The following is a 13,181-nucleotide window of genomic DNA, read 5'->3' as shown; positions in this document are numbered from 1 at the left end:
TATTCATATGGGTCATACTGTTTACCAACAAGTAATTTTAAAATAGCGTTTCCTTTCACAGCGTCATCACGCTTTGAAACACTTCGGCAGCTAAAGGTCGATTGATAATGGCCGTCGTTTCGTTTCAGGTTGTCAGTAAGTGCGCATTTTCATATCGTCGTCATACCTGTGATACCTGTAAGCACTCAGAAACGCCAACTTTCTCAACTATTACACCTGTATGTGGTGAGAGTGATTTTGCCCCAGTGAGTAAAACGTGTACCTCTGGTGGGACTCGAACCCACAATCCCCGGTTTAGGAGACCGATGCCTTATCCATTAGGCCACAGAGGCTGACTGGCGTTATGCTGGCGGAGTGCTCGCTCAAATCAACACTTGCCAAGTGTACCCTTCCTGGTGCGCTACTCTACGTCTGCAGAGAGTCAGGACGTCGCATGAGCCTTTCCTGTGTGCCTGTACATACTCAGACAAATCGAAGTCCAGGCACCTACTTTCTGCTGGCAATTCTTATACCTGCCGTCTTATTGTATTCCCTTTCTGAACTCCAAGTCCTGCACACAAGACAGTTAAGTGACTATTCATATGGGTCATACTGTTTACCAACAAGTAATTTTAAAATAGCGTTTCCTTTCACAGCGTCATCACGCTTTGAAACACTTCGGCAGCTAAAGGTCGATTGATAATGGCCGTCGTTTCGTTTCAGGTTGTCAGTAAGTGCGCATTTTCATATCGTCGTCATACCTGTGATACCTGTAAGCACTCAGAAACGCCAACTTTCTCAACTATTACACCTGTATGTGGTGAGAGTGATTTTGCCCCAGTGAGTAAAACGTGTACCTCTGGTGGGACTCGAACCCACAATCCCCGGTTTAGGAGACCGATGCCTTATCCATTAGGCCACAGAGGCTGACTGGCGTTATGCTGGCGGAGTGCTCGCTCAAATCAACACTTGCCAAGTGTACCCTTCCTGGTGCGCTACTCTACGTCTGCAGAGAGTCAGGACGTCGCATGAGCCTTTCCTGTGTGCCTGTACATACTCAGACAAATCGAAGTCCAGGCACCTACTTTCTGCTGGCAATTCTTATACCTGCCGTCTTATTGTATTCCCTTTCTGAACTCCAAGTCCTGCACACAAGACAGTTAAGTGACTATTCATATGGGTCATACTGTTTACCAACAAGTAATTTTAAAATAGCGTTTCCTTTCACAGCGTCATCACGCTTTGAAACACTTCGGCAGCTAAAGGTCGATTGATAATGGCCGTCGTTTCGTTTCAGGTTGTCAGTAAGTGCGCATTTTCATATCGTCGTCATACCTGTGATACCTGTAAGCACTCAGAAACGCCAACTTTCTCAACTATTACACCTGTATGTGGTGAGAGTGATTTTGCCCCAGTGAGTAAAACGTGTACCTCTGGTGGGACTCGAACCCACAATCCCCAGTTTAGGAGACCGATGCCTTATCCATTAGGCCACAGAGGCTGACTGGCGTTATGCTGGCGGAGTGCTCGCTCAAATCAACACTTGCCAAGTGTACCCTTCCTGGTGCGCTACTCTACGTCTGCAGAGAGTCAGGACGTCGCATGAGCCTTTCCTGTGTGCCTGTACATACTCAGACAAATCGAAGTCCAGGCACCTACTTTCTGCTGGCAATTCTTATACCTGCCGTCTTATTGTATTCCCTTTCTGAACTCCAAGTCCTGCACACAAGACAGTTAAGTGACTATTCATATGGGTCATACTGTTTACCAACAAGTAATTTTAAAATAGCGTTTCCTTTCACAGCGTCATCACGCTTTGAAACACTTCGGCAGCTAAAGGTCGATTGATAATGGCCGTCGTTTCGTTTCAGGTTGTCAGTAAGTGCGCATTTTCATATCGTCGTCATACCTGTGATACCTGTAAGCACTCAGAAACGCCAACTTTCTCAACTATTACACCTGTATGTGGTGAGAGTGATTTTGCCCCAGTGAGTAAAACGTGTACCTCTGGTGGGACTCGGACCCACAATCCCCGGTTTAGGAGACCGATGCCTTATCCATTAGGCCACAGAGGCTGACTGGCGTTATGCTGGCGGAGTGCTCGCTCAAATCAACACTTGCCAAGTGTACCCTTCCTGGTGCGCTACTCTACGTCTGCAGAGAGTCAGGACGTCGCATGAGCCTTTCCTGTGTGCCTGTACATACTCAGACAAATCGAAGTCCAGGCACCTACTTTCTGCTGGCAATTCTTATACCTGCCGTCTTATTGTATTCCCTTTCTGAACTCCAAGTCCTGCACACAAGACAGTTAAGTGACTATTCATATGGGTCATACTGTTTACCAACAAGTAATTTTAAAATAGCGTTTCCTTTCACAGCGTCATCACGCTTTGAAACACTTCGGCAGCTAAAGGTCGATTGATAATGGCCGTCGTTTCGTTTCAGGTTGTCAGTAAGTGCGCATTTTCATATCGTCGTCATACCTGTGATACCTGTAAGCACTCAGAAACGCCAACTTTCTCAACTATTACACCTGTATGTGGTGAGAGTGATTTTGCCCCAGTGAGTAAAACGTGTACCTCTGGTGGGACTCGAACCCACAATCCCCGGTTTAGGAGACCGATGCCTTATCCATTAGGCCACAGAGGCTGACTGGCGTTATGCTGGCGGAGTGCTCGCTCAAATCAACACTTGCCAAGTGTACCCTTCCTGGTGCGCTACTCTACGTCTGCAGAGAGTCAGGACGTCGCATGAGCCTTTCCTGTGTGCCTGTACATACTCAGACAAATCGAAGTCCAGGCACCTACTTTCTGCTGGCAATTCTTATACCTGCCGTCTTATTGTATTCCCTTTCTGAACTCCAAGTCCTGCACACAAGACAGTTAAGTGACTATTCATATGGGTCATACTGTTTACCAACAAGTAATTTTAAAATAGCGTTTCCTTTCACAGCGTCATCACGCTTTGAAACACTTCGGCAGCTAAAGGTCGATTGATAATGGCCGTCGTTTCGTTTCAGGTTGTCAGTAAGTGCGCATTTTCATATCGTCGTCATACCTGTGATACCTGTAAGCACTCAGAAACGCCAACTTTCTCAACTATTACACCTGTATGTGGTGAGAGTGATTTTGCCCCAGTGAGTAAAACGTGTACCTCTGGTGGGACTCGAACCCACAATCCCCGGTTTAGGAGACCGATGCCTTATCCATTAGGCCACAGAGGCTGACTGGCGTTATGCTGGCGGAGTGCTCGCTCAAATCAACACTTGCCAAGTGTACCCTTCCTGGTGCGCTACTCTACGTCTGCAGAGAGTCAGGACGTCGCATGAGCCTTTCCTGTGTGCCTGTACATACTCAGACAAATCGAAGTCCAGGCACCTACTTTCTGCTGGCAATTCTTATACCTGCCGTCTTATTGTATTCCCTTTCTGAACTCCAAGTCCTGCACACAAGACAGTTAAGTGACTATTCATATGGGTCATACTGTTTACCAACAAGTAATTTTAAAATAGCGTTTCCTTTCACAGCGTCATCACGCTTTGAAACACTTCGGCAGCTAAAGGTCGATTGATAATGGCCGTCGTTTCGTTTCAGGTTGTCAGTAAGTGCGCATTTTCATATCGTCGTCATACCTGTGATACCTGTAAGCACTCAGAAACGCCAACTTTCTCAACTATTACACCTGTATGTGGTGAGAGTGATTTTGCCCCAGTGAGTAAAACGTGTACCTCTGGTGGGACTCGAACCCACAATCCCCGGTTTAGGAGACCGATGCCTTATCCATTAGGCCACAGAGGCTGACTGGCGTTATGCTGGCGGAGTGCTCGCTCAAATCAACACTTGCCAAGTGTACCCTTCCTGGTGCGCTACTCTACGTCTGCAGAGAGTCAGGACGTCGCATGAGCCTTTCCTGTGTGCCTGTACATACTCAGACAAATCGAAGTCCAGGCACCTACTTTCTGCTGGCAATTCTTATACCTGCCGTCTTATTGTATTCCCTTTCTGAACTCCAAGTCCTGCACACAAGACAGTTAAGTGACTATTCATATGGGTCATACTGTTTACCAACAAGTAATTTTAAAATAGCGTTTCCTTTCACAGCGTCATCACGCTTTGAAACACTTCGGCAGCTAAAGGTCGATTGATAATGGCCGTCGTTTCGTTTCAGGTTGTCAGTAAGTGCGCATTTTCATATCGTCGTCATACCTGTGATACCTGTAAGCACTCAGAAACGCCAACTTTCTCAACTATTACACCTGTATGTGGTGAGAGTGATTTTGCCCCAGTGAGTAAAACGTGTACCTCTGGTGGGACTCGAACCCACAATCCCCGGTTTAGGAAACCGATGCCTTATCCATTAGGCCACAGAGGCTGACTGGCGTTATGCTGGCGGAGTGCTCGCTCAAATCAACACTTGCCAAGTGTACCCTTCCTGGTGCGCTACTCTACGTCTGCAGAGAGTCAGGACGTCGCATGAGCCTTTCCTGTGTGCCTGTACATACTCAGACAAATCGAAGTCCAGGCACCTACTTTCTGCTGGCAATTCTTATACCTGCCGTCTTATTGTATTCCCTTTCTGAACTCCAAGTCCTGCACACAAGACAGTTAAGTGACTATTCATATGGGTCATACTGTTTACCAACAAGTAATTTTAAAATAGCGTTTCCTTTCACAGCGTCATCACGCTTTGAAACACTTCGGCAGCTAAAGGTCGATTGATAATGGCCGTCGTTTCGTTTCAGGTTGTCAGTAAGTGCGCATTTTCATATCGTCGTCATACCTGTGATACCTGTAAGCACTCAGAAACGCCAACTTTCTCAACTATTACACCTGTATGTGGTGAGAGTGATTTTGCCCCAGTGAGTAAAACGTGTACCTCTGGTGGGACTCGAACCCACAATCCCCGGTTTAGGAGACCGATGCCTTATCCATTAGGCCACAGAGGCTGACTGGCGTTATGCTGGCGGAGTGCTCGCTCAAATCAACACTTGCCAAGTGTACCCTTCCTGGTGCGCTACTCTACGTCTGCAGAGAGTCAGGACGTCGCATGAGCCTTTCCTGTGTGCCTGTACATACTCAGACAAATCGAAGTCCAGGCACCTACTTTCTGCTGGCAATTCTTATACCTGCCGTCTTATTGTATTCCCTTTCTGAACTCCAAGTCCTGCACACAAGACAGTTAAGTGACTATTCATATGGGTCATACTGTTTACCAACAAGTAATTTTAAAATAGCGTTTCCTTTCACAGCGTCATCACGCTTTGAAACACTTCGGCAGCTAAAGGTCGATTGATAATGGCCGTCGTTTCGTTTCAGGTTGTCAGTAAGTGCGCATTTTCATATCGTCGTCATACCTGTGATACCTGTAAGCACTCAGAAACGCCAACTTTCTCAACTATTACACCTGTATGTGGTGAGAGTGATTTTGCCCCAGTGAGTAAAACGTGTACCTCTGGTGGGACTCGAACCCACAATCCCCGGTTTAGGAGACCGATGCCTTATCCATTAGGCCACAGAGGCTGACTGGCGTTATGCTGGCGGAGTGCTCGCTCAAATCAACACTTGCCAAGTGTACCCTTCCTGGTGCGCTACTCTACGTCTGCAGAGAGTCAGGACGTCGCATGAGCCTTTCCTGTGTGCCTGTACATACTCAGACAAATCGAAGTCCAGGCACCTACTTTCTGCTGGCAATTCTTATACCTGCCGTCTTATTGTATTCCCTTTCTGAACTCCAAGTCCTGCACACAAGACAGTTAAGTGACTATTCATATGGGTCATACTGTTTACCAACAAGTAATTTTAAAATAGCGTTTCCTTTCACAGCGTCATCACGCTTTGAAACACTTCGGCAGCTAAAGGTCGATTGATAATGGCCGTCGTTTCGTTTCAGGTTGTCAGTAAGTGCGCATTTTCATATCGTCGTCATACCTGTGATACCTGTAAGCACTCAGAAACGCCAACTTTCTCAACTATTACACCTGTATGTGGTGAGAGTGATTTTGCCCCAGTGAGTAAAACGTGTACCTCTGGTGGGACTCGAACCCACAATCCCCGGTTTTGGAGACCGATGCCTTATCCATTAGGCCACAGAGGCTGACTGGCGTTATGCTGGCGGAGTGCTCGCTCAAATCAACACTTGCCAAGTGTACCCTTCCTGGTGCGCTACTCTACGTCTGCAGAGAGTCAGGACGTCGCATGAGCCTTTCCTGTGTGCCTGTACATACTCAGACAAATCGAAGTCCAGGCACCTACTTTCTGCTGGCAATTCTTATACCTGCCGTCTTATTGTATTCCCTTTCTGAACTCCAAGTCCTGCACACAAGACAGTTAAGTGACTATTCATATGGGTCATACTGTTTACCAACAAGTAATTTTAAAATAGCGTTTCCTTTCACAGCGTCATCACGCTTTGAAACACTTCGGCAGCTAAAGGTCGATTGATAATGGCCGTCGTTTCGTTTCAGGTTGTCAGTAAGTGCGCATTTTCATATCGTCGTCATACCTGTGATACCTGTAAGCACTCAGAAACGCCAACTTTCTCAACTATTACACCTGTATGTGGTGAGAGTGATTTTGCCCCAGTGAGTAAAACGTGTACCTCTGGTGGGACTCGAACCCACAATCCCCGGTTTAGGAGACCGATGCCTTATCCATTAGGCCACAGAGGCTGACTGGCGTTATGCTGGCGGAGTGCTCGCTCAAATCAACACTTGCCAAGTGTACCCTTCCTGGTGCGCTACTCTACGTCTGCAGAGAGTCAGGACGTCGCATGAGCCTTTCCTGTGTGCCTGTACATACTCAGACAAATCGAAGTCCAGGCACCTACTTTCTGCTGGCAATTCTTATACCTGCCGTCTTATTGTATTCCCTTTCTGAACTCCAAGTCCTGCACACAAGACAGTTAAGTGACTATTCATATGGGTCATACTGTTTACCAACAAGTAATTTTAAAATAGCGTTTCCTTTCACAGCGTCATCACGCTTTGAAACACTTCGGCAGCTAAAGGTCGATTGATAATGGCCGTCGTTTCGTTTCAGGTTGTCAGTAAGTGCGCATTTTCATATCGTCGTCATACCTGTGATACCTGTAAGCACTCAGAAACGCCAACTTTCTCAACTATTACACCTGTATGTGGTGAGAGTGATTTTGCCCCAGTGAGTAAAACGTGTACCTCTGGTGGGACTCGAACCCACAATCCCCGGTTTAGGAGACCGATGCCTTATCCATTAGGCCACAGAGGCTGACTGGCGTTATGCTGGCGGAGTGCTCGCTCAAATCAACACTTGCCAAGTGTACCCTTCCTGGTGCGCTACTCTACGTCTGCAGAGAGTCAGGACGTCGCATGAGCCTTTCCTGTGTGCCTGTACATACTCAGACAAATCGAAGTCCAGGCACCTACTTTCTGCTGGCAATTCTTATACCTGCCGTCTTATTGTATTCCCTTTCTGAACTCCAAGTCCTGCACACAAGACAGTTAAGTGACTATTCATATGGGTCATACTGTTTACCAACAAGTAATTTTAAAATAGCGTTTCCTTTCACAGCGTCATCACGCTTTGAAACACTTCGGCAGCTAAAGGTCGATTGATAATGGCCGTCGTTTCGTTTCAGGTTGTCAGTAAGTGCGCATTTTCATATCGTCGTCATACCTGTGATACCTGTAAGCACTCAGAAACGCCAACTTTCTCAACTATTACACCTGTATGTGGTGAGAGTGATTTTGCCCCAGTGAGTAAAACGTGTATCTCTGGTGGGACTCGAACCCACAATCCCCGGTTTAGGAGACCGATGCCTTATCCATTAGGCCACAGAGGCTGACTGGCGTTATGCTGGCGGAGTGCTCGCTCAAATCAACACTTGCCAAGTGTACCCTTCCTGGTGCGCTACTCTACGTCTGCAGAGAGTCAGGACGTCGCATGAGCCTTTCCTGTGTGCCTGTACATACTCAGACAAATCGAAGTCCAGGCACCTACTTTCTGCTGGCAATTCTTATACCTGCCGTCTTATTGTATTCCCTTTCTGAACTCCAAGTCCTGCACACAAGACAGTTAAGTGACTATTCATATGGGTCATACTGTTTACCAACAAGTAATTTTAAAATAGCGTTTCCTTTCACAGCGTCATCACGCTTTGAAACACTTCGGCAGCTAAAGGTCGATTGATAATGGCCGTCGTTTCGTTTCAGGTTGTCAGTAAGTGCGCATTTTCATATCGTCGTCATACCTGTGATACCTGTAAGCACTCAGAAACGCCAACTTTCTCAACTATTACACCTGTATGTGGTGAGAGTGATTTTGCCCCAGTGAGTAAAACGTGTACCTCTGGTGGGACTCGAACCCACAATCCCCGGTTTAGGAGACCGATGCCTTATCCATTAGGCCACAGAGGCTGACTGGCGTTATGCTGGCGGAGTGCTCGCTCAAATCAACACTTGCCAAGTGTACCCTTCCTGGTGCGCTACTCTACGTCTGCAGAGAGTCAGGACGTCGCATGAGCCTTTCCTGTGTGCCTGTACATACTCAGACAAATCGAAGTCCAGGCACCTACTTTCTGCTGGCAATTCTTATACCTGCCGTCTTATTGTATTCCCTTTCTGAACTCCAAGTCCTGCACACAAGACAGTTAAGTGACTATTCATATGGGTCATACTGTTTACCAACAAGTAATTTTAAAATAGCGTTTCCTTTCACAGCGTCATCACGCTTTGAAACACTTCGGCAACTAAAGGTCGATTGATAATGGCCGTCGTTTCGTTTCAGGTTGTCAGTAAGTGCGCATTTTCATATCGTCGTCATACCTGTGATACCTGTAAGCACTCAGAAACGCCAACTTTCTCAACTATTACACCTGTATGTGGTGAGAGTGATTTTGCCCCAGTGAGTAAAACGTGTATCTCTGGTGGGACTCGAACCCACAATCCCCGGTTTAGGAGACCGATGCCTTATCCATTAGGCCACAGAGGCTGACTGGCGTTATGCTGGCGGAGTGCTCGCTCAAATCAACACTTGCCAAGTGTACCCTTCCTGGTGCGCTACTCTACGTCTGCAGAGAGTCAGGACGTCGCATGAGCCTTTCCTGTGTGCCTGTACATACTCAGACAAATCGAAGTCCAGGCACCTACTTTCTGCTGGCAATTCTTATACCTGCCGTCTTATTGTATTCCCTTTCTGAACTCCAAGTCCTGCACACAAGACAGTTAAGTGACTATTCATATGGGTCATACTGTTTACCAACAAGTAATTTTAAAATAGCGTTTCCTTTCACAGCGTCATCACGCTTTGAAACACTTCGGCAGCTAAAGGTCGATTGATAATGGCCGTCGTTTCGTTTCAGGTTGTCAGTAAGTGCGCATTTTCATATCGTCGTCATACCTGTGATACCTGTAAGCACTCAGAAACGCCAACTTTCTCAACTATTACACCTGTATGTGGTGAGAGTGATTTTGCCCCAGTGAGTAAAACGTGTACCTCTGGTGGGACTCGAACCCACAATCCCCGGTTTAGGAGACCGATGCCTTATCCATTAGGCCACAGAGGCTGACTGGCGTTATGCTGGCGGAGTGCTCGCTCAAATCAACACTTGCCAAGTGTACCCTTCCTGGTGCGCTACTCTACGTCTGCAGAGAGTCAGGACGTCGCATGAGCCTTTCCTGTGTGCCTGTACATACTCAGACAAATCGAAGTCCAGGCACCTACTTTCTGCTGGCAATTCTTATACCTGCCGTCTTATTGTATTCCCTTTCTGAACTCCAAGTCCTGCACACAAGACAGTTAAGTGACTATTCATATGGGTCATACTGTTTACCAACAAGTAATTTTAAAATAGCGTTTCCTTTCACAGCGTCATCACGCTTTGAAACACTTCGGCAGCTAAAGGTCGATTGATAATGGCCGTCGTTTCGTTTCAGGTTGTCAGTAAGTGCGCATTTTCATATCGTCGTCATACCTGTGATACCTGTAAGCACTCAGAAACGCCAACTTTCTCAACTATTACACCTGTATGTGGTGAGAGTGATTTTGCCCCAGTGAGTAAAACGTGTACCTCTGGTGGGACTCGAACCCACAATCCCCGGTTTAGGAGACCGATGCCTTATCCATTAGGCCACAGAGGCTGACTGGCGTTATGCTGGCGGAGTGCTCGCTCAAATCAACACTTGCCAAGTGTACCCTTCCTGGTGCGCTACTCTACGTCTGCAGAGAGTCAGGACGTCGCATGAGCCTTTCCTGTGTGCCTGTACATACTCAGACAAATCGAAGTCCAGGCACCTACTTTCTGCTGGCAATTCTTATACCTGCCGTCTTATTGTATTCCCTTTCTGAACTCCAAGTCCTGCACACAAGACAGTTAAGTGACTATTCATATGGGTCATACTGTTTACCAACAAGTAATTTTAAAATAGCGTTTCCTTTCACAGCGTCATCACGCTTTGAAACACTTCGGCAGCTAAAGGTCGATTGATAATGGCCGTCGTTTCGTTTCAGGTTGTCAGTAAGTGCGCATTTTCATATCGTCGTCATACCTGTGATACCTGTAAGCACTCAGAAACGCCAACTTTCTCAACTATTACACCTGTATGTGGTGAGAGTGATTTTGCCCCAGTGAGTAAAACGTGTACCTCTGGTGGGACTCGAACCCACAATCCCCGGTTTAGGAGACCGATGCCTTATCCATTAGGCCACAGAGGCTGACTGGCGTTATGCTGGCGGAGTGCTCGCTCAAATCAACACTTGCCAAGTGTACCCTTCCTGGTGCGCTACTCTACGTCTGCAGAGAGTCAGGACGTCGCATGAGCCTTTCCTGTGTGCCTGTACATACTCAGACAAATCGAAGTCCAGGCACCTACTTTCTGCTGGCAATTCTTATACCTGCCGTCTTATTGTATTCCCTTTCTGAACTCCAAGTCCTGCACACAAGACAGTTAAGTGACTATTCATATGGGTCATACTGTTTACCAACAAGTAATTTTAAAATAGCGTTTCCTTTCACAGCGTCATCACGCTTTGAAACACTTCGGCAGCTAAAGGTCGATTGATAATGGCCGTCGTTTCGTTTCAGGTTGTCAGTAAGTGCGCATTTTCATATCGTCGTCATACCTGTGATACCTGTAAGCACTCAGAAACGCCAACTTTCTCAACTATTACACCTGTATGTGGTGAGAGTGATTTTGCCCCAGTGAGTAAAACGTGTACCTCTGGTGGGACTCGAACCCACAATCCCCGGTTTAGGAGACCGATGCCTTATCCATTAGGCCACAGAGGCTGACTGGCGTTATGCTGGCGGAGTGCTCGCTCAAATCAACACTTGCCAAGTGTACCCTTCCTGGTGCGCTACTCTACGTCTGCAGAGAGTCAGGACGTCGCATGAGCCTTTCCTGTGTGCCTGTACATACTCAGACAAATCGAAGTCCAGGCACCTACTTTCTGCTGGCAATTCTTATACCTGCCGTCTTATTGTATTCCCTTTCTGAACTCCAAGTCCTGCACACAAGACAGTTAAGTGACTATTCATATGGGTCATACTGTTTACCAACAAGTAATTTTAAAATAGCGTTTCCTTTCACAGCGTCATCACGCTTTGAAACACTTCGGCAGCTAAAGGTCGATTGATAATGGCCGTCGTTTCGTTTCAGGTTGTCAGTAAGTGCGCATTTTCATATCGTCGTCATACCTGTGATACCTGTAAGCACTCAGAAACGCCAACTTTCTCAACTATTACACCTGTATGTGGTGAGAGTGATTTTGCCCCAGTGAGTAAAACGTGTACCTCTGGTGGGACTCGAACCCACAATCCCCGGTTTAGGAGACCGATGCCTTATCCATTAGGCCACAGAGGCTGACTGGCGTTATGCTGGCGGAGTGCTCGCTCAAATCAACACTTGCCAAGTGTACCCTTCCTGGTGCGCTACTCTACGTCTGCAGAGAGTCAGGACGTCGCATGAGCCTTTCCTGTGTGCCTGTACATACTCAGACAAATCGAAGTCCAGGCACCTACTTTCTGCTGGCAATTCTTATACCTGCCGTCGTCTTATTGTATTCCCTTTCTGAACTCCAAGTCCTGCACACAAGACAGTTAAGTGACTATTCATATGGGTCATACTGTTTACCAACAAGTAATTTTAAAATAGCGTTTCCTTTCACAGCGTCATCACGCTTTGAAACACTTCGGCAGCTAAAGGTCGATTGATAATGGCCGTCGTTTCGTTTCAGGTTGTCAGTAAGTGCGCATTTTCATATCGTCGTCATACCTGTGATACCTGTAAGCACTCAGAAACGCCAACTTTCTCAACTATTACACCTGTATGTGGTGAGAGTGATTTTGCCCCAGTGAGTAAAACGTGTACCTCTGGTGGGACTCGAACCCACAATCCCCGGTTTAGGAGACCGATGCCTTATCCATTAGGCCACAGAGGCTGACTGGCGTTATGCTGGCGGAGTGCTCGCTCAAATCAACACTTGCCAAGTGTACCCTTCCTGGTGCGCTACTCTACGTCTGCAGAGAGTCAGGACGTCGCATGAGCCTTTCCTGTGTGCCTGTACATACTCAGACAAATCGAAGTCCAGGCACCTACTTTCTGCTGGCAATTCTTATACCTGCCGTCTTATTGTATTCCCTTTCTGAACTCCAAGTCCTGCACACAAGACAGTTAAGTGACTATTCATATGGGTCATACTGTTTACCAACAAGTAATTTTAAAATAGCGTTTCCTTTCACAGCGTCATCACGCTTTGAAACACTTCGGCAGCTAAAGGTCGATTGATAATGGCCGTCGTTTCGTTTCAGGTTGTCAGTAAGTGCGCATTTTCATATCGTCGTCATACCTGTGATACCTGTAAGCACTCAGAAACACCAACTTTCTCAACTATTACACCTGTATGTGGTGAGAGTGATTTTGCCCCAGTGAGTAAAACGTGTACCTCTGGTGGGACTCGAACCCACAATCCCCGGTTTAGGAGACCGATGCCTTATCCATTAGGCCACAGAGGCTGACTGGCGTTATGCTGGCGGAGTGCTCGCTCAAATCAACACTTGCCAAGTGTACCCTTCCTGGTGCGCTACTCTACGTCTGCAGAGAGTCAGGACGTCGCATGAGCCTTTCCTGTGTGCCTGTACATACTCAGACAAATCGAAGTCCAGGCATCTACTTTCTGCTGGCAATTCTTATACCTGCCGTCTTATTGTATTCCCTTTCTGAACTCCAAGTC

The 13,181-nt window shown here is 47.0% G+C and overlaps 23 non-coding genes across 23 annotated transcripts; all 23 read right to left on the bottom strand.

Annotated features, from left to right (window-relative positions):
* Positions 1–259: 259 nt before the first annotated feature.
* Trnar-ccu (transfer RNA arginine (anticodon CCU)) lies at positions 260–332 on the bottom strand. Its single transcript has one exon. It is a non-coding gene; the product is annotated as a tRNA-Arg (tRNA).
* Positions 333–833: 501 nt separating this feature from the next.
* Positions 834–906, bottom strand: Trnar-ccu (transfer RNA arginine (anticodon CCU)). Its single transcript has one exon. It is a non-coding gene; the product is annotated as a tRNA-Arg (tRNA).
* Positions 907–1,407: 501 nt separating this feature from the next.
* Positions 1,408–1,480, bottom strand: Trnar-ccu (transfer RNA arginine (anticodon CCU)). The gene has a single exon. It is a non-coding gene; the product is annotated as a tRNA-Arg (tRNA).
* Positions 1,481–1,981: 501 nt separating this feature from the next.
* On the bottom strand, positions 1,982–2,054 carry Trnar-ccu (transfer RNA arginine (anticodon CCU)). Its single transcript has one exon. It is a non-coding gene; the product is annotated as a tRNA-Arg (tRNA).
* A 501-nt stretch (positions 2,055–2,555) lies between these two features.
* Positions 2,556–2,628, bottom strand: Trnar-ccu (transfer RNA arginine (anticodon CCU)). The gene has a single exon. It is a non-coding gene; the product is annotated as a tRNA-Arg (tRNA).
* A 501-nt stretch (positions 2,629–3,129) lies between these two features.
* Positions 3,130–3,202, bottom strand: Trnar-ccu (transfer RNA arginine (anticodon CCU)). Its single transcript has one exon. It is a non-coding gene; the product is annotated as a tRNA-Arg (tRNA).
* Positions 3,203–3,703: 501 nt separating this feature from the next.
* Trnar-ccu (transfer RNA arginine (anticodon CCU)) lies at positions 3,704–3,776 on the bottom strand. The gene has a single exon. It is a non-coding gene; the product is annotated as a tRNA-Arg (tRNA).
* A 501-nt stretch (positions 3,777–4,277) lies between these two features.
* On the bottom strand, positions 4,278–4,350 carry Trnar-ccu (transfer RNA arginine (anticodon CCU)). Its single transcript has one exon. It is a non-coding gene; the product is annotated as a tRNA-Arg (tRNA).
* A 501-nt stretch (positions 4,351–4,851) lies between these two features.
* Positions 4,852–4,924, bottom strand: Trnar-ccu (transfer RNA arginine (anticodon CCU)). The gene has a single exon. It is a non-coding gene; the product is annotated as a tRNA-Arg (tRNA).
* Positions 4,925–5,425: 501 nt separating this feature from the next.
* Trnar-ccu (transfer RNA arginine (anticodon CCU)) lies at positions 5,426–5,498 on the bottom strand. Its single transcript has one exon. It is a non-coding gene; the product is annotated as a tRNA-Arg (tRNA).
* A 501-nt stretch (positions 5,499–5,999) lies between these two features.
* Trnaw-cca (transfer RNA tryptophan (anticodon CCA)) lies at positions 6,000–6,072 on the bottom strand. Its single transcript has one exon. It is a non-coding gene; the product is annotated as a tRNA-Trp (tRNA).
* A 501-nt stretch (positions 6,073–6,573) lies between these two features.
* Trnar-ccu (transfer RNA arginine (anticodon CCU)) lies at positions 6,574–6,646 on the bottom strand. The gene has a single exon. It is a non-coding gene; the product is annotated as a tRNA-Arg (tRNA).
* Positions 6,647–7,147: 501 nt separating this feature from the next.
* On the bottom strand, positions 7,148–7,220 carry Trnar-ccu (transfer RNA arginine (anticodon CCU)). Its single transcript has one exon. It is a non-coding gene; the product is annotated as a tRNA-Arg (tRNA).
* Positions 7,221–7,721: 501 nt separating this feature from the next.
* On the bottom strand, positions 7,722–7,794 carry Trnar-ccu (transfer RNA arginine (anticodon CCU)). The gene has a single exon. It is a non-coding gene; the product is annotated as a tRNA-Arg (tRNA).
* Positions 7,795–8,295: 501 nt separating this feature from the next.
* Positions 8,296–8,368, bottom strand: Trnar-ccu (transfer RNA arginine (anticodon CCU)). The gene has a single exon. It is a non-coding gene; the product is annotated as a tRNA-Arg (tRNA).
* Positions 8,369–8,869: 501 nt separating this feature from the next.
* On the bottom strand, positions 8,870–8,942 carry Trnar-ccu (transfer RNA arginine (anticodon CCU)). Its single transcript has one exon. It is a non-coding gene; the product is annotated as a tRNA-Arg (tRNA).
* Positions 8,943–9,443: 501 nt separating this feature from the next.
* Positions 9,444–9,516, bottom strand: Trnar-ccu (transfer RNA arginine (anticodon CCU)). The gene has a single exon. It is a non-coding gene; the product is annotated as a tRNA-Arg (tRNA).
* A 501-nt stretch (positions 9,517–10,017) lies between these two features.
* Trnar-ccu (transfer RNA arginine (anticodon CCU)) lies at positions 10,018–10,090 on the bottom strand. Its single transcript has one exon. It is a non-coding gene; the product is annotated as a tRNA-Arg (tRNA).
* Positions 10,091–10,591: 501 nt separating this feature from the next.
* Trnar-ccu (transfer RNA arginine (anticodon CCU)) lies at positions 10,592–10,664 on the bottom strand. The gene has a single exon. It is a non-coding gene; the product is annotated as a tRNA-Arg (tRNA).
* A 501-nt stretch (positions 10,665–11,165) lies between these two features.
* Trnar-ccu (transfer RNA arginine (anticodon CCU)) lies at positions 11,166–11,238 on the bottom strand. The gene has a single exon. It is a non-coding gene; the product is annotated as a tRNA-Arg (tRNA).
* A 501-nt stretch (positions 11,239–11,739) lies between these two features.
* Positions 11,740–11,812, bottom strand: Trnar-ccu (transfer RNA arginine (anticodon CCU)). Its single transcript has one exon. It is a non-coding gene; the product is annotated as a tRNA-Arg (tRNA).
* Positions 11,813–12,316: 504 nt separating this feature from the next.
* On the bottom strand, positions 12,317–12,389 carry Trnar-ccu (transfer RNA arginine (anticodon CCU)). The gene has a single exon. It is a non-coding gene; the product is annotated as a tRNA-Arg (tRNA).
* Positions 12,390–12,890: 501 nt separating this feature from the next.
* Trnar-ccu (transfer RNA arginine (anticodon CCU)) lies at positions 12,891–12,963 on the bottom strand. The gene has a single exon. It is a non-coding gene; the product is annotated as a tRNA-Arg (tRNA).
* Positions 12,964–13,181: the final 218 nt, after the last annotated feature.

The sequence above is a fragment of the Schistocerca cancellata genome, unplaced genomic scaffold (genome assembly GCF_023864275.1).
Source record: "Schistocerca cancellata isolate TAMUIC-IGC-003103 unplaced genomic scaffold, iqSchCanc2.1 HiC_scaffold_828, whole genome shotgun sequence".
Taxonomy (NCBI): Eukaryota; Metazoa; Arthropoda; class Insecta; order Orthoptera; family Acrididae; genus Schistocerca; species Schistocerca cancellata.
Note: the sequence above shows the minus strand (reverse complement) of the source record. Positions and strands in the feature narration are given on the sequence as shown.